We start from the raw sequence: 19,383 nt of genomic DNA on the forward strand, positions 1-19,383 counted from the left end.
ACTTTCGACCGACTGGTGATCAGTTCTTGTGCTGAATTATTGAAATTCTGATAACTATAGCAATCCAGAACTGATAACCAGTCGCTCGTAAGTTTTTCGTAACTATATATACGAACAGCTTTATGAAACAAGTTACGCACACCTTTGTCTTCACATACTACATAGTAATATTCTCAAAGCTGCGGCGATGAATGGTACATTTCCCCCTTTCATGGGTAGCCGTTGACCGAAAAATCGGTCTGCATAAATATTTCTTTCTGCAAATTTCTTTGCAGAAACGCATGAAAAACAGCCCCATCACCCCAATATTTTGCACATGTTTAGTTCATGTCACGTACATTATTTCACAAAATAACAACTACTTGATCGGACACCATCTTGGGTATGTAAATTAGGGAGAAAGGTCACAATTTTCTCATCCTGTATCTTGGTGAATACATGTCCTATCTCTCCCATATTTCGCACACACAACCATTTTACGAGAATCATCACACAAAATAACTGCTTTTTGCTCAGATGCCATCTAGCCTGTGCAAAGTGGAGTCAAACGTACGCCATACGCCGTACGCCGTACCAGGTACTTCTTTCTGTGTCTTCATGACGTACCTGTTATCTCTATGGGAAGGAATTTTTCCAGATATGAAAATCGACATGATTGTCTTTATCGAGCACTAGCTCACTTACCCTTAGGTGAATTTCTCCCACATTTTGATATGTTGTAGCTGACACTTTGAGCAGTAGTGTGAGCGTCCTTCGTGTTTTCACACGATGTCGGGATTAGAAGTGAAAATTCACATGATCCCCTACAAGCACTTGCTCACTCACCCTTCAGTAATTTCTCCCAGATTTTAATATGTTGTAGCTGAGACTTTGCGCTATTGTGTGCCCTTCGTTTTTTTTTCATGCAATGTTGTGATCACGTTAGAAAACCTGGTTGAAATTAAAGCTTATCTTCGATGTACTGAGATATTTCTTTCTTTCTGCAACTTTCTTTGCAATAACTAAAAAAAAAAAAAAACGGCCCCTATCACAACCATATTTTGAACATGCCATGTTTACTTCGTGTCATACACATTATTTTATAACATAACAACTTCTTGATCGGACACATCTTGGGTACCGGTATGTAAAGTCGAGACAAACGTCATAAATGTTTCATCCTGCATCTTGGTGAACACATCCTTCTGTCCTATCTTTCACATATTTTGCACACGTATAGACAATGCCCTTACAGGAAGAATCGTTTCACAAAACCATAGAGATTGTAATTTGTCATGACCGACAAATTAAGGTGTTCCAATTTTTTTAAAACCAATGATTCGATTCCTGATCGCAATAGGATGACCATACAGGTTTCAAATGTGTTTAGAGACATTGGCCGTGTGATGTTTGGATTCTCATTTAGAAAAAGGAGTCATATCTGCCATTTTTCAGTATGATTAAATTAGGGTCAAAGGTGATAGATGTTTCATCCTCTATCTTGGTGAATAAATGACCTACCTTTCTCATATTTCACACACGCAAAGACCATGTTCCGAAAATCATTTCACAAAATAACCACTTTTTGCTCAGATGCCATCTTGTCTGTGCAAAGTGGGTTCAAAAGTGGTGTTCTTCTTTCTACAGGTATATCTTCGTTATGACGTACTTGTAAACGGGAGGGAATTTTTCTGGATGTGAAAATTGACATGATTGTCTTTATCGAGCACTGGCTAACTTACCCTCGGTGAATTTCTCTCAGATATTGATATGTTATAGCTGAGGCTTTGCGCTATCGTATGAGTCTCCTTCGTTTTTTCTCACGATGTCGGAATCACGTTAAAAACTTGGTTAAACTGAAAGCTTAACTTCGATGTATTGAGATATATCTTTCTTTCTGCAACTTTCTTTGCAGTAACTCAAGAAAAACAGCCCTTAACACCCCCATATTTTGCACAGGTTTAGTTCATGTCACGTACATTATTTTCTAAAACACCAACTATTTGATCGGACACCATCTTGGGTATGTAAACTAGGGTCAAAAGTCACAAATGTTTCATCTTGTATTTTGGTGAATACCTGTCCTATTTTCCCCATATTTTGCACACGTATAGACGATGTCGGAAGAATCATTTCACAAACTAACGACTTCTTCCTCAGATGCCACCTTGGGAGTGTAAAGTTGAGTCAAAGGTCATATGTGTTTGTTGCTGTATCTTCGTTTTCTAGTGCATACAGAATTTGGCACCCAAGATGGCAGATGTGACTCGCTTTTCTAAATGAGAACCCAAACATCACACGGCCAATGTCTCTAAACACATATGAAACCTGTATGGTCACGCGTATTGCGATCAGGACTCGAATCATTGATAAAAAAAAAAAATCGGATCACCTTAATTTGTCAGTAATGACAAATTACAATCTATAGTTAGGTGGTCCGAGTATCCTCTCGGATCACCTTCTGTATCTGTACGGATTCTTTGTTTTTAGGTGATCCGAGTATCCTCTCGGATCACCTTCTGTATCTGTACGGATTCTTTGTTCTTCTTCTTCTTCTTCTTCTTTATTTCTCCTCAAAAGTTGTGCAGAGGTTAGCTCAGAAAGTGCATTGCCTCTCAATGTCAGACTTATACCATATATGTATCATGTCGCAAAGACGACAGCGCAAGTAAAATCATAGTGATCAGTCGACCGTGACGTCACTATGACGTCATTATATGAAAACACATTTTCATGCATATCTCATTAATGGAATGGAATATTTAAATGAAATTTACGTCACATATATTTCAGGTCAAGCGCATTCTACTCATATTCTCAAAATTCATTTTTATATCAAAACGCGCGCGTACGCGCGCGTTGAAATATTTGTATGCTCAAATCCAGCTCAAATTTTTTTGCACACGTTTCAGACCATTTGGAGCATTTTTTGAAAAATTGAAAAAATTGGACGGACGCGTACGCGCGCGCACATATACGCACGCACAGCTAATATGAAATAGAAATTTTCAATTTTTTCACACGGATCGGATGTCCGAAATTTCAAGGAATATTTCTACCAAGTTTCAAGTCGATCCGACTCAATATGACGTCATACGGGCCCGTCAAATTCAAAATTCCGCGCGTGCGTCAATGGGGATACACAGTGCAACTATGCCAAAAAACCGCCAATTTTAAATCGGATTTTACTCGTCAGGATGGACGGTGACCCCCCATTTTCTTTACATATTCTGAAAGGTGATGAGTTGTACATGTCATTTCATGGGCTGGCTATGCTGATAAAATGATTAAAAGATATCAAATTTCTTAATAAAGTAAAAAAAGTAAATTTTCAAAATGACGTCATCAAATTTCAAGTTTACTCGAGCGTATCTCACTAATCCTTTGCCAATTTTCACCCAAATGTCAATATGTTGTAGCTTATGAAATGCTCTTTCATAAATGTAATTAAACAATTTTGATTTGATGACGACATCACCTCGAAAAAATGGATTGAAGGTAACCTTGTCAAATTTGACCAGTTTACGTGTAATCTCTATGGGAGTGCAATTTTTATGGAAATGAAAATTGACATGACTATCTTTATCGAGCACTAGCTAACTTATGCTTCGGTGAATTTCTCTAAGATTTTAATATGTTGTAGCTGAGACTTTGGTCTATCGTAAGTGTGCCCTTCGTTTTTTCATACGGTGTCGGGATCACGTGAAAAAACTTGGTTCAAATTAAAGTTTATCTTCGATGTATTGAAATATTTCTTTCTTTTTGCAACTTTCTTTGCAATAACTCAAGAAAAACAGCCCCTATCACCTTCATATTTTGCACATGTTTAGTTCATGTCACGAAAATTATTTCATAAAATTACAACTACTTGATCAGACGCCATCTTGGGTATGTAAATTAGGGTCAAAGGTCATAGATGTTTCATCCTGTATCTTGGTGAATACATGTCCTATCTTTCCCATATTTTGCACACGTAAAGACCATGTTACAGGGATCATTTCATAAAATAACCACTTTTTGCTCAGATGCCATCTTGTCTGTGCAAAGTGGGGTCAAAGGTCATATGTACTTCTTTTTCTATCTTTGCTATGACGTGTTATCTCTATGGGAGGGAATTTTTTAGATGTGAAAATTGACATGACTCTCTTTATCGAGCACTATCTTACTTATGCTTCGGTGAATTTCTCTCAGATTTTAATATGTTGTAGCTGAGACTTTGCAGTATCAGGACTCGAATTATTGATTAAAAAAAAGATCGGATCACCTTAATTTGTCAGTGATGACAAATTACAATCTCTAGTTCTTCTTCTTCTTCTTTATTTCTCCTCAAAAGTTGTGCAGAGGTTAGCTCAGAAAGTCCGCTGCCTGTCAATTTCAAAATTATATCATGTATGCATCATGTCCCAAAGACGGCAAATCTAATGTATCATTGTGATCAGTCGACCGTGACGTCACTATGACGTCATTATATGAAAACACATTCTCAATCATATCTCATTAATGAAATTGAATTTTTCAATGAAATTTACGTCACATATATTTAAAGTTATGCGCATTCTACTCATGTTCTCAAAATTCATATTTTCTCTTAAAACGTGCGCGTACGCGCGCGTTGAAATATTTGTATGCTCCAATCGAGCTCAAAATTTTTTTGCACACGTTTCAGACCATTTGGAGCATTTTTTGAAAAATTGAAAAAATCGGACGGACGCGTACGCGCGCGCGCATATACGCACGCACAGCTCATATGCAATTGAAATTTCCAGTTTTTTCACTTTGATCGCATGTCTGAAATGTCAAGGAATATTTATACCACGTTTCAAGTCAATCCGACTCAATATGACGTCATACGGGGCCGTCAAAGTTGAAATTCCGCGCGCGCGTCAATGGCGATATACAGTGCAACTATGCCAAAAAACTGCCAATTTTAAATCCGATTTTACTCGTCAGGATGGACGGTGACCCCCCATTTTCTTTACATATATTGAAAGCTGATGAGTTGTACATGTCATTTCATGGGTAGGCAATGCTGACAAAATGATTACAAGATATCAAATTTCTTAATAAAGTAAAAAAAGTAAATTTTCAAAATGACGTCATCAAATTACAAGTTTACTCGAGCGTATCTCACTTATCCTCTGCCAATTTTCTCCCATATTTCAGTATGTTGTAGCTTATGAAATGTTCTTTCATTAATGTAAAAACAACATTTTGATTGGATGACGTCATCGCCTCGTAAAAATGGATTGAATGTATCCTTGTAGAATTTGACCAGTTTACGTGTTATCTCTATGGGAGAGCAGTTTTTCTGGCAGTGAAAATTGACATGACTCTCTTTTTCGAGCACTAGCTCACTTTTGCTTCGGTGAATTTTTCCCAGATTTTAGTATGTTGTAGCTGAGACTTTGGGCTATCGTAAGTGTGCCCTTCATTTTTTCATACGACGTCGGCATCACGTCGAAAAACTTGGTTGAAAATGGCACGTGGCTTCGATGCAGCGTCATTTTGCTTAATACACAGGGCCTATGGAGCATGAAATAGGTCATTGCATAGCGCATCCGACTCGTAATCCTAAGGTCCCTGGTTCGAGGCTCACCCCTGCCAATTTTTTTTTTCATTTTTTTAAACACTTTTTTTCTTCTTTTTCTTTAGTTATTCTTAATCTCCCTTCCTAACTTTATCTTTTTCTGATTTTTTTATGCTTCTCCTTCAAATTTCTATAAAATAACATATTTTTTTCTTTATTTTTCTTTCTTTCTACTACTTTCTGTGCAATAGATGAACAACAATGGCTATCAATCCCATATTTTGCACATGTTTAGTTCATGTCACGTACATTATTTCATAAAATAACAACTACTTGATCAGACACCATCTTGGGTATGTAAATTAGGGTCAAAGGTCATAAATGTTTCATCCTGTATCTTGGTGAATACATGTCCTATCTTTCCCATATTTTGCACACACAAAGACCATGTAACAAGGATCATTTCACAAAATAACCACTTTTTGCTCAGACGCCATCTTGGGTGTGCAAAGTGAGGTCAAAGGTCATATGTACTTCTTTCTGTATTTTCGTTATGACGTGTTATCTCTATGGGAGGGATTTTTTTTATGTAAAAATCGACATGCTTTTCTTTATCGAGCACTAGCTCTCACTTACCCTTCGGTGAATTTCTCCCAGATTTTATGTTGTACCTAAGACTTTGCATTTTGCATCTTGGTGAATACCTGTCCTATCTTTGCCATATTTTGCACACGAATATAGACGATGTCGCAAGAATCATTTCACAAAATAACCACTTTTTCCTCAGATGCCATCTTGGGAGTGTAAAGGTGGGTCAAAGGTCATATGTATTCGTTGCTGTATCTTCGTTATTCAGTGTATACAGAATTGGTACCAAAGATGGCAGATATGACTCCCTTTTCTAAATGAGAATCCAAACCTCACACGGCCAATGTCTCTAAACACAGATGAAACTTGTATTGTCATGCCTATTACGATCAGGACTCGAATCATTGATTAAAAAAAAATCGGATCACCTTAATTTGTCAGTGATGACAAATTACAATCTCTAGTTCTTCTTCTTTCTTTATTTCTCCCCAAAAGTTGTGCAGAGGTTAGCTCAGAAAGTGCTATGCCTATCAAGTTCAAACTTATACCATGTATGTATCGTGTCCCAAAGACGGCAATCGAACTAATATCAAAGTGATCAGTCGACCTTGACGTCACTATGACGTCATTATATGAAAACACATTCTCAATCATATCTCATTAATGGAATGAAGTTTTTCAATGAAATTTACGTCACATTTATTTCAAATTATGCGCATTCTACTCATATTCTCAAAATTCACATTTTCTCTTGATATGTGCGCGTACGCGCGCGTTGAAATATTTGTATGCTCCAATCGAGCTCAAATTTTTTTTGCACACGTTTCAGACCATTTGAAGCATTTTTTGAAAAATTGAAAAAATCGGACGGACGCGTACGCGCGCGCGCATATACGCACGCACAGCTCATGTGCAATTGAAATTTCCAGTTTTTTCACTTTGATCGGATGTCTGAAATGTTAAGGAATATGTATACCAAGTTTCAAGTCAATGCGACTCAATATGACGTCATACGGGCCCGTCAAAGTTGAAATTCCGCGCGCGCGTCAATGGCGATATACAGTGCAACTATGCCAAAAAACTGCTAATTTTAAATTCGATTTTACACGTCAGGATGGACGGTGACCCCCCATTTTCTTTACATATTTTAAAACCTGATGAGTTGTACATGTCATTTCATGGGGTGGCAATGCTGACAAAATGATTAAAAGATAGCAAATTTCTTAATAAAGTAAAAAAAGTAAATTTTCAAAATGACGTCATCAAATTTCAAGTTCATTCGAGCGTATCTCACTAGTCCTTTGTCAATTTTCACCCAGATTTCAGTATGTTGTAGCTTATTCAATGTTCTTTCAAACATAAAATTACAAAATTTTGATTGGATAACGGTATCACCTCGTAAAAATGGATTGAAAGTAACCTAGTCAAATTTGACCAGTTTACGTGTTATCTCTATGGGAGTGCAGTTTTTCTGGAAATGAAAATTGACATGACTATCTTTATCGAGCACTAGCTCACTTACCCTTCGGTGAATTTCTCCCAGATTTTGATATGTTGTAGCTGAGACTTTACGCTACCGTTAATGTGCCCTTCATTTTTTCATACGATGTCGGGATCACGTCAAAAATTTTGGTTGAATTTCAGGCTTATCTTCGATGTATTGAGATATTTCTTTCTTTCTGCAACTTTCTTTGCAATAACTCAAGAAAAACACGCCCTATCACCCCCATATTCTGCACATGTTTAGTTCATGTCACGTACATTATTTCATAAAATAACAACTACTTGATCGGACACCATCTTGGGTATGCAAATTAGGGTCAAAGGTCATAAGTGTTTCATCCTGTATCTTAGTGAATACATGTCCTATCTTTCCCATATTTTGCAAACACAAAGACCATGTTACAAGGATCATTTCACAAAATAACCACTTTTTACTCAGATGCCATCTTGTCTGTCCAAATTGAGGTCAAAGGTCATATGTACTTCTTCGTTATGACGTGTTATCTCTATGGGAGGGAATTTTTTTAAATGTGAATATTGACATGATTGTCTTTATCGAGCACTAGCTCACTTACCCTTCGGTGAATTTCTCCCAGATTTTAATATGTTGTAGCTGAGACTTTGCGCTATCGTTAAATTTCATTTTATTTTTTCATACGATGTCAGGATCACGATAAAAAACTTGGTTGAAATTAAAGCTTATCTTCTATGTATTGAGATATTTCTTTCTTTCTGCAACTTTCTTTGCAATAACTCAAGAAAAACACGCCCTATCACCCCCATATTCTGCACATGTTTAGTTCATGTCACGTACATTACTTCATAAAATAACAACTACTTGATCGGACACCATCTTGGGTATGTAAATTAGGGTCAAAGGTCATAAATGTTTCATCTTGTATCTTGGCGAATACCTGTCCTATCTTTCCCATATTTTGCACACGTATAGACGATGTCGCAAGAATCATTTCACAAAATAACCACTTTTTCCTCAGATGCCATCTTGCGAGTGTAAAGGTGGGTCAAAGGTCATATGTATTTGTTGTATCTTCGTTATCTAGTGTATACGGAATTTGGTACCAAAGATGGCAGATATGACTCCCTTTTCTAAACGAGAATTCAAACATCACACGGCCAACGTTTTTAACAACAGACGAAACCTGTATGGTCATGCCTATTGCGATCAGGACTGGAATCATTGATGAAAAAAAAAAATCGGATCACCTTAATTTGTCAGTAATGACAAATTACAATCTCTAGTTCCTTTATAGGTTATTCTGGGGCACGACGCATGACATCTACTTTTTCTTTATGATTTTATTGTGAGTGAAACTAATTCATCACCAAGATGTGCCTGGTGCGACCTTCATTCCACCCTGCGCCCCTCACGGTGGGCTCGCTCCATTTCTTTGGACCGCAATATGTCTTCCATGGTGTGGGTACGGTCTTTCCGTTGATCCTATATGATGTCTTTGGGACTAAAACGATGTTGATGCTTTTGCTCCTGGACATTCTCTCACTTCCGTTGCATTCAAAGGCTTGAAGTAGTTTATGACAATAACATCTTTTAAGTTTCTAAGTCTATGTACACACTTTGAACTATCCACCAGAATCGATATGTTTTTTTTCTCTCTCTCTCTTTGTTTACGATGTACGCACATTTTGTGAATCAAAGTATTAAATATTACATTTGTTTGATCCTGTGTGACTTGAGGAAACTTGAACATATTGATTTAGATGATATGAAAACATTTTAGTGTAACTTAAAAAAAAAGCCTTAACCCATTAAGGACGAGTCCCGAGTATACTCGGGCAAGGGTTATGGGAAATGCATGTTGTAGCAAAAAGCAAATCGTCCCCAACGGAATATTGTTTGAAATGTATGGAAACAAATGAAAACAAATAAAAATAAGACCGGACGATTATAACTTCTTTCGCTGTTTTGCTTTATTGGTATATATTCTTGTTTGAAATTATCCCCCCCCCCCCCCACACACACACACACAAACATGCCGGAGTATTATTAACGTAAAGTATGATATCTATACACAGAACAGTGACAATGCTGATGATGTTACCCTGCCGTTCTCTATATAGAAGTGTGGAAATCTTTGAAAGCACACAAACAAATCCTGTAACACAATCCTTTTTGTAACTTTTTTTTTTCAAGAATACAAAGTGGTGACACCTTATATATCCCTCTATGTGCGGGTGGAAAAAAATGCCACTCCCCCCCCCCCCCCCCCTTGGTTCTGCCGGACCTGTTCCGTAATAATGTTTGACGAGACGTTTGTTTTCTGACAGAATGACCATAGAATTGAATCTCAAAGGTTTGAAAAAGGAGGGAGGGGGAGGTAAGTATCTGGATATTTACATCTTGGAAAGGATGACAAATACATTCTTATAAAAAAAGAATTATGGTTACTCTTGTTTAATCTAGGCTCCTATTACTTTTTTTTTTACCTGACCTGATACATCTCTGTTAATTTTCAAGTATGGACTTACAGTAAGAATGGATTTTTAAAGACATAAAATGTCAATTGAATGTGTCCATTTTCATCAATATGAAATAGTAACAATTGAGTATATGGAAAATAAAACTCAAAGAAATGTCTTGTTATGTACTCTATTATTGAAAACGAAAATATCTATTTGATGATGACCTCACTTTCAAAACATTGAAAAAACGTCTATATTGTTTTTATTTGGTGTTGTTTTACATTCAATCTCGTTTGCTTGCTTGTTTCTTTGGTTTTTTTTTGGGGGGGGGGGGGGGTTGGCATAAGGTAGAGTTTGTATTCATACGTCGTGGTGACTGATTTTGTAATGTCCGATGTATGTCTCGCACTGAAGGTTTTTTTTTTTTTCCTTTTCCTTGAAGCGGTTCTTTATCATGTGACTTAAGTCTTACACAACTGGCTCAAGAGGAAAGGTGTTGTCAATAAATATGTTCTCGACATTTGGTCGAGCATACTTTTTTTACTCCCAACATTTCAGCTCTTTTGCCTCTTAAGAAAATAACAATAATGACGACGACGATGAAGCTGACGATGATTATAATAGTAATAACAGAAAAATTGTTGTTTTTCCCTTAAATCTCATGGTTTTTCTTATTTTTTTTTCCCTTTGCTTTCAGAGATGAATTTCTTTCAGTAACAGATCTCACATGGTTCGGTATGATTACAGAACAATACATGGGTTTTCACCTCATTGGATTGACTGATTTAGCTTTTTAAACGTCTAGGGAACACGTGTCATTCCGAATTTAATAGATAATGAGAATCACTCTAAGCTTTTAATATGGGACAACAGGAATGCTGGTTTGACTGGTACATGGAGTTCAACTTATTACAGCCATCATTGAAAAAGTATTGAAACTGTTAAAGTGCTTTCGTTTCTCTAGAGTCATCGACCGAGCGGGCACGGAACAACATTACATATGCGGGGCGGCTGTGTGAAAATGAGGATGAATGACCTTTTGGCTGTTAACCCATGAAGAGTATCACATATAAAAAGTGCACGTTTGTAATGCATCAATGACAATGCGGTTTACCTGAACACATTTATATGAACTCACGTGAAGAAGCCCTGATATTACACAGGGGAAAAACATGAGAGAAAAAAAAAAAGAATCCTTATGAGAGATAGGACAGAGGGGAAATTAGTAAATAGAAGAGGAAATACAGAGAGAGAAGGAGAGAGAAAAAAAGAGAAAGAGAGGCTTAGTTGCTGTTTGTTTCCATAATGGACACGTGGTCGAGGACAGCTCGTCATAATATAAAGTACGAATTAGAGTAATACGCACTACGTGGATTAATCCCATATTGAGCAGAAAATAGTTTCAACTAAACGGACATAGTAGAATACAGGATATGCATATTAATGACCACGCCAGTTTAAAAGACAAACGTTCTGACTAAATCCAACTTCTAAAATCGCCATGTAATCATAGGTTATTCTAGTAATAAGATAATCTTTATATTCGGCATCAACCTACACAACGCATACACAGTCCTCTGCGCTGTTACTGTCAAAGTATGTCCCCTAATTGTCGTGTGTTTGCATGTCTCTTGAAATCTAGATATATATTTCACAGGTGTCATAAATTACAACTCGATATTAATCATTAACCTTGATATATTTATAAAAAAGAGAAGTGCATGCGCATTGGTATATAAAAATAAGAACATCGCAGTTTCACACATCATCAACATATTATGAGGTATCACGTTTTGAGTGCTGAAGGCTCATCCCTCTTACATAAAATACCTTGAACAACCAGAACAATAGGTACTTTGAAAGTAGGCCTACTTTATTCGATCCAACTGTTCTCCTTGAAAAACCTTATCACTGAATGCTCTCCTCGTACAGTGATGTATCATTTTTATTCCAATGCTTTGGCATCTCCACTCTCTTTGATTTTGCTTTCAATTCAATTCAATGCATTTATTTTTCATTCATTTTCATTCATTTTCATTCAAACACATGTGAGAGTAATAACAAACTGTATCGAATCGTATGAAATAGATCTGCTGGCTCAAATATAGAAGACGTTATCAGGAAATTACTGTATCTGCATGATCCTGGCGACACATGTTTTAATGTAAGCAATGATATAAAAAAAGAGATACATTGCATGCGTTTCTTTATTACAAGACCACAGCTTCGACGGGCATGACACAGAATATACCCGAGATAATTTATTATCAATCCAAGAATTACCCTCTAGAGGTAATTTATCTCTACATTTCTTCAATTTTGCACTATAATAGTTTAACGACGACTAAAATTTTTTTAAATCTTTGACCGTGCCATACACTATGATCAGACAAGACGTATTTTGGCTGTGCGTGTATGGTTGATTGGACGAATTATGCATGTTGCATAATACATAACACTTTTGTCCAGGCTGAAAACTGACTAGATCATTATAAGAGTTAATAATTTATGAGAAATTTTACTTGAATTAAATACTTTACGTCAATACCAGTCTTGACAAGTTCAAAGGTAATGCAATGCAATAATTCTGTAAGGTTATGTGAATAAACCATGAAAGATATATTGTTTCAAGGCTTAAAAGCAATTGTGATTCACGCAAGTTTGAAAAAGTCGATCATAATTATGATCGCTATAACGTAAAAGAATATGGTCAAACACCTCTACTCTGTTATATTGCCTGGTCGATTTATGCCCATTCCATGACTACAACATAACCAGATCTGACTTGTTCAATATTCACTTGAGTGGATTTGAAAGAAAATTGTCTTTGTGAAATATAACGAATGGCAACGAGTTACAGATTATCATCAAGCCAACGGATACAGTATAACAACTGAGAATATTCTTATAAATATTCATATGTATTATACCTGTACCATGAAATAAATCAATGCAGAAGGGCGATGGTTGTGTGTGTGTGTGTTTTTATAATTATTTTCTGTACATTAAAATGGAGCAACAGAGTAACAAATTCGCCAGTTGTTTTATCTTTTTGCGAGGCTAAGTTTTTTTTTTAAATCAAAAATATACATGGATTATTCTTTTTAAAAGAAAAGTTGACTTAAATACAATAAACACATCAAGATTGAACAATGATGATTATTACGATGGTAATAATAATTGTACTACTACTACTACTACTAATAATAATAATAATAATGATAATAATAATAATAAAAATAATGGTGATGATAATGATAATAGTTATAATAACAATAATATTAAGGTCTTATCTGTCCAGCGTAAATTCTTCAGGCATAATTTCTTCATTGCATATTTACTAATCTAGTAATATACAATATACACTTGGACCTCGATTATCAGACCACGTCGGGACCGGTGGAAGTCCGGAAAATCAATTTAGCCGGATATTAAAGAGATAATGTGCTAAAGTACAGCACTTTCTAACATATGATGTTAGGGGTATATTGCATGTTATTACGGATTGACTAATGCATTATGATTATCTGTAAGGCACTGTCCATTTTCATAGTTCAGAAATACAATTAAAATATCAAACTCATGTATTGTTTGCTTGATCCTGTGCTGTAGCCACTGATGTGCACTCACGGCCAGTGACAAGCACGGCACCAGTCGCGTTGTTTGCCTAATAATGGTGGAACGGGTGTTTGCTTTGAATGAGTTTTTGGCACTGAAAATACATGAAAACATTTAAAAAATAGATGTCAGTCGGTCGACGTAAGGATAACAGAGATTCCGCACAATCGATGGCCGGATAATTGAGGTCCATTGTTAATGTAATTACTGTGCACATTTTTTTTTTTCGGGAGGGGGGGGGGGAGCTATGGCCCTCTCTGTTATGTTACTGAAAGGATACGTTAGTTTTGTATGAAATCTATTTGCAAGGAACAGATAATTGAAAGTATAAAAAGTGAAAACATATTCTTTATGCAGGCTATGCCATACTATTTTATTTAGGCCGATATTAATATACCTCCACTCATACGGCTTTGTTATCATACTCACATCAAGTTTGATGAGCGAAATTTTATTCGTGTTAAATTGCAGTTGATTTTAGCTGGTACCCGGTTAAGTGTTGGGTTTAGCCGTCATTCTGTCTCGTCTAAGGGACCTCAGTCATATGCATTGTACCATCAGATTTCTCGTGGATACTCCGTGCGAACAAGAGGGATATTACAAAGTTTTGCTGACTTGTCATTGTATTTAATCTTATCAGGCGCTTATTCCTATACATCATGTATACAGACGCACTCTTCAACCTTTTACTTATAAAACCTATGACAATAATATTTGTAATGATAGCAGTAGTAGTAGTAGTAGTGGCCATAACAATAATAACGATGAAAATCATGAGTAATAGTGATAAAACTAATGATAATTATACTGTCCTCTTTACCCAGGGTAGCCTCTTCAGTGTTGTCACTGCTCTACCAGAGGGCCCTACCATTATCATTACCCTGGGGTTACCAAGTGCTCAGTCCTACACTGGGTCGAAAGGGGCACGGTGGGTAAAAACATCTTGTTCAATGACGTATGCACTGGGTTGGATTCAAACTCTGCCCTTCCGACTGTGAGTTAGAATTCTTATCATCCACTACGTCATACAATTTTCTCGTAAGCTGTATGAGACAATTCATTTGTTTTTCTTCAAGGTTGTGTTGTTTTATATCCATTGAAATATTATTTTGTTTCAATGCTGTACACTGAATACTTGCCCTTTAAAATGGTATCACAGAATTATTCATGTATTTTGTTAAACAGGATTGTAAATTATTCAAATTGGAGGACTAACATTGCCCTGTCAACAAAGCTGAATATAGAAATGCTACAACTGCCGCTACAATTTGTAATACTACCTCCCATTTTTTATGTATACGGGAATCACATTTTTTTTAATTAAAAAAAGAGATTGTTTTTCAATATTCTGGAAAATTCACTTTCGTTGACAAATTCGGTGATTCTGAGTGGTGAGAATCTCATCCCCGACCAAGTTATCTTATTGAACTCCATGGTTTGAATGTGAAAAATATTGGCTACTTCATTGGAAGAATATAGCAGAAAGATTCAACGTAAAAAAAAAACAACCAAATAAGCAAAAAAACTTGCACATACAAATATATATTATAAATATATATATATATATATATATACATATATATATATAATACATATACATATGTGTATATATACATATTCATATTATATATATATATCTAAATTATAATATAATACATATATATATATATATATATATATATATATATATATATATATATATGAGTATATGAATATAAGAACGACCCAAGTCCATGGAAGACCATTTCGAGTCAACTTAAAAAAAAAAACTTCATATCTTTTTTATTTGTCCAATAATATTCTATTTAACTGTGAATTGTATATACAAATTAGAACATATAGTATTATGACAATTAACATTTACATTAATTGTGGAGAGGCTATTTTGTGTGGTGGACTTGGGTCGTTCTTATATTCAGGTCTTCATATGTATATACACACACACACACACACACACACACACATATATATATATATATATATATATATATATATATAACAGCAATACATAGTTTCTGCTCGGAGTCCTAAGAAAGTATAGATTCACAACAGTAGGTCAATATAAACTCCGTTGGAGATGTAAATTTGACGAATTTTCGCCCATAGGGCTTTGTCAAGTCAATACATTTGACACTTTATTTTGAAGCAGATCAAAATAAAAGATGCGTCACATGATGATAATTAGTTATCGATGATCACAGTGACGACGCATCTTTTATTTTGATCTGCTTCAAAATAAAGTGTCAAATGTATTGACTTGACAAAGCCCTATGGGCGAAAATTCGTCAAATTTACATCTCCAACGGAGTTTATATTGACCTACTGTTGTGAATATAGAGATAGTGGAGACAATGTAATGATGACAAAAGATGTCGCATGAAGCCGGCTGTTACGAAGCTTTCGACCTTGGTCTTCTTCTGCTATATTATCTGCTAAGCAGACGTGTGAGTAACTTGGGAATCATTATCTAATAGCTTTAAAATAATACGACAAGCATAAACAGGTCACATGCAACATCTTTTATTTAGGCATCTATAGTTGTGAGGAATATAAGAAATACAATTTCAATTAAAAAGAAAAAAAAATGAGTTCAATGACATTTCTATACTAAAGCGAGTTCAATATAAAGTGGGTGTTCCTTGATATGATGATGCGTTCCTTGAGCTATTGAATGCAGGGGTGAGGGGTGCTTGGGGTGGGATAATCATATGTGTTAACACAGGTTAATGGCGTTTCGGTCTTTGTAGTACGATTATTTCAGGGTTATTGCTGGGGGGGGGGGGCATTTACAAGTCGTTGAACAAAGAAAAATATAAATAATGAAAATAATAGTATAAATCTAACTTTCCAGAATATCATCGCTTGTTGGTTGATTGTATCTAAGATTTTAGCAGAAAAAAAAAAACACACTCAACATTACAAGAATCATCTAATTCAATACATATCCAAATATAATATAATCGGAACTTTCAACATCATTACTCTCTAAAAAAAAAATCGAGTGAAAATATTCACTCTTAAAAGAGTGAATACAAAAAAGAATGAATTTCGAGTGAAATTGGAGTGAATTTTGAGTGAAAATGTTCATTTTCACTCATTTTGGAGTGACGTCAGGGATCACTCCAAAATCTTCGAGTGATCCCTGACGTCACTCCAAAATGAGTAAAAATGAGCATTTTCACTCAAAATTCACTCCAATTTCACTCGAAATTCACTCTTTTTTGTATTCACTCTTTTTAGAGTGAAAATTTTCACTCGATCTTTTTTAGAGAGTACGTGAATGCAAGAATGAAAATAAGGAACAGGCAAATAGCGCAAAGAACTGTAACAGTGGGTCATTTCAGTAAGTCATTATAACGCGAAGTAAAATAAAGATGCGCAGGCAAATACAACGGATAAAATTTTGTACCTATACCACATAATCAAATGTAAAGATTTTCCTACATCCAAAATTACATCCCACAAAATTCCTGCACATCTTCTTACACTTAATATTGCACTAAATCCCCTGAATAAATTCAGATTCAATATAGACCTGCTACAATGGTTCTACACATGTATAATAATATGACTGTGGTGTAGTGTCCCTGTGTAAAGAAATTATTGAATATCTATAGATGCAAAGAGAGACCTGAAAGGTACTGAATTCTGTAAAGGTGAGGTTATTATGTACATGATTTTAGTATGCACAATCCATCAAATACACCTTCTAAGCTTGTATATAATATTATATGTATTTACAACTATATATATACTATATATATATATATATATCTATATATATATATATATATATTGTATATATGTATATATATATATATATATATGTATATATATATATATATATATATATATGTGACCCTGCACCTCAAAACAAACAAAAAGTCGCCAGACATGAATTTTTAGTTAAGACTATTTTCTGAAAGAGCAGACTTTAAGCTTTAAAATGATGTATAACTCAAATCAAATGGACTCTCCTAACCTATTCAAATATTGGAAAGAAAGCACAAACTCAGGAAAAGTGTGAACTGAGAAAAGAGGCTCTGAAGTACAGTGTCTATTCAAGCGCTTAATCTTTACCAAACCGTGCTGGCAGTGCGATGAATGGGACAAAAAACAGGAAGTAAACCACCAGAGTAACAACAACGAAGAGATTATTAGATTAAACGGAAATTAAGCATGCCTCATTAACACATTCTGTCCATAATTAATGCCAACTTTCAAAGCAGTAGCACTATCCTTTGAAAAGTTATTAGAGTTGAAAGTGAAGAGTGTGGACAAGGTTTTTTCAGAAATGAAAAAGGGATTCTAAAGACACACCTAATCACACTATTCTACCAAAAATGTTCCAGATAAACTACTAAAAAAAACACACTTTCCTGCCCTTTTTATGATACCAAATTTTAGCATAATGTAAAAGAAGACCCGTTCTTTCAGAAAATATGAAAAAGTCAAGTTCGGCTAGGTTGACCCATTTCACTTATTTTCAGTCCTCACGCAAAATCAGTGTGTGCGACTTTATGTTCGTTTTGAGGTGCACGGTCACATATATTCCTTTTTTTAAACAGACATTAATTTCCAATTCCATACTCGATATGACAAAATAAAACAGCAAAATGTGCAAAGTGGCATAGAAAACTGTTTGTGTGTGTTTGTGTGTGCGCTCGCGTGTGTGTTTATACATTCAATAGTCTTAACGAATCAAAGCGATTGCCAAACATGGATGCATGGAAGGCTTTATTCTGTAGTTTTGTAACTTTGTCTCTTTTTCCGCCGGATGATGATAACGATAAGGGCAACGATGAGGATGATGATGAGGAAGACAAGAATGATAACCAGTATGATCCATGGCCATCGTGCTCCACAGTTGACTTCGGCATCCACGTCTTCTGTGAGAGGTTTATAAAGACAAATTGCATTACATTACATGTGTTCTTTTTTTTCCTTTTCAATGTTCTGTTAATGAAAAGGTTGACTGTTTTTGTTTCCTAAAATGTTATATTTGGTATATAACCAGTGCTTTGATCATTTGAAAATGTAAACATGGCAATGCAATATCATATACATATAATTCTGCAAGAGTAAGACCGTTTACAGTATTTTGGGACTGAAATAGAAAATATAAAAACAATTCTGAAAAATGCTTTAATTCAGAAAGCATACAGTAGCTTCAAGTAGGGGAAAAAGAATATTTGTACAGGTGTGTGTGGATTCAGAATATTCATTTTTAAGTAGTTGCCTAACGGCCGGGCAAAATGATGATGATAAAAATAACAATGATAATAATGATGATAATGATCATAAAAATGACGATGATGATTATCATTACCAACATTTTAGTTATTATTATTGTTAAAATTGTTATTTTTATTCTTATTCTTATTCTTATTCTTCTTATTATTATTATTATCATTATTATAATTAGCATTATCATTACAGTTTTATGCTGCAGTAAACTTGTTCGTCCATATCACCCACCATTTCTGGCAATTGGGTAGCTGAGTGGAACGTTGTAATTTAAGGATGTATGATTTCTTTTAGGGGTAAATGCATTAAGGTGTCCATATAATATGTGTCTTAGAGCCTGGTTGCTGACAATGAAAGCATATATGTTTCCATACAGAAGGAAATATAGATGTACCTTCGCACATTACGCCGACAGAAACCAGCCGATAGCCCTGCTTACACGTACAACGGACCGTCGGACCATCTTGGATGCACACTCCATT

The sequence above is a fragment of the Diadema antillarum genome, unplaced genomic scaffold (genome assembly GCF_040938485.1).
Source record: "Diadema antillarum isolate AM-2024a unplaced genomic scaffold, OU_Dant_1.0 scf00000196, whole genome shotgun sequence".
Lineage (NCBI taxonomy): Eukaryota > Metazoa > Echinodermata > Echinoidea > Diadematoida > Diadematidae > Diadema > Diadema antillarum.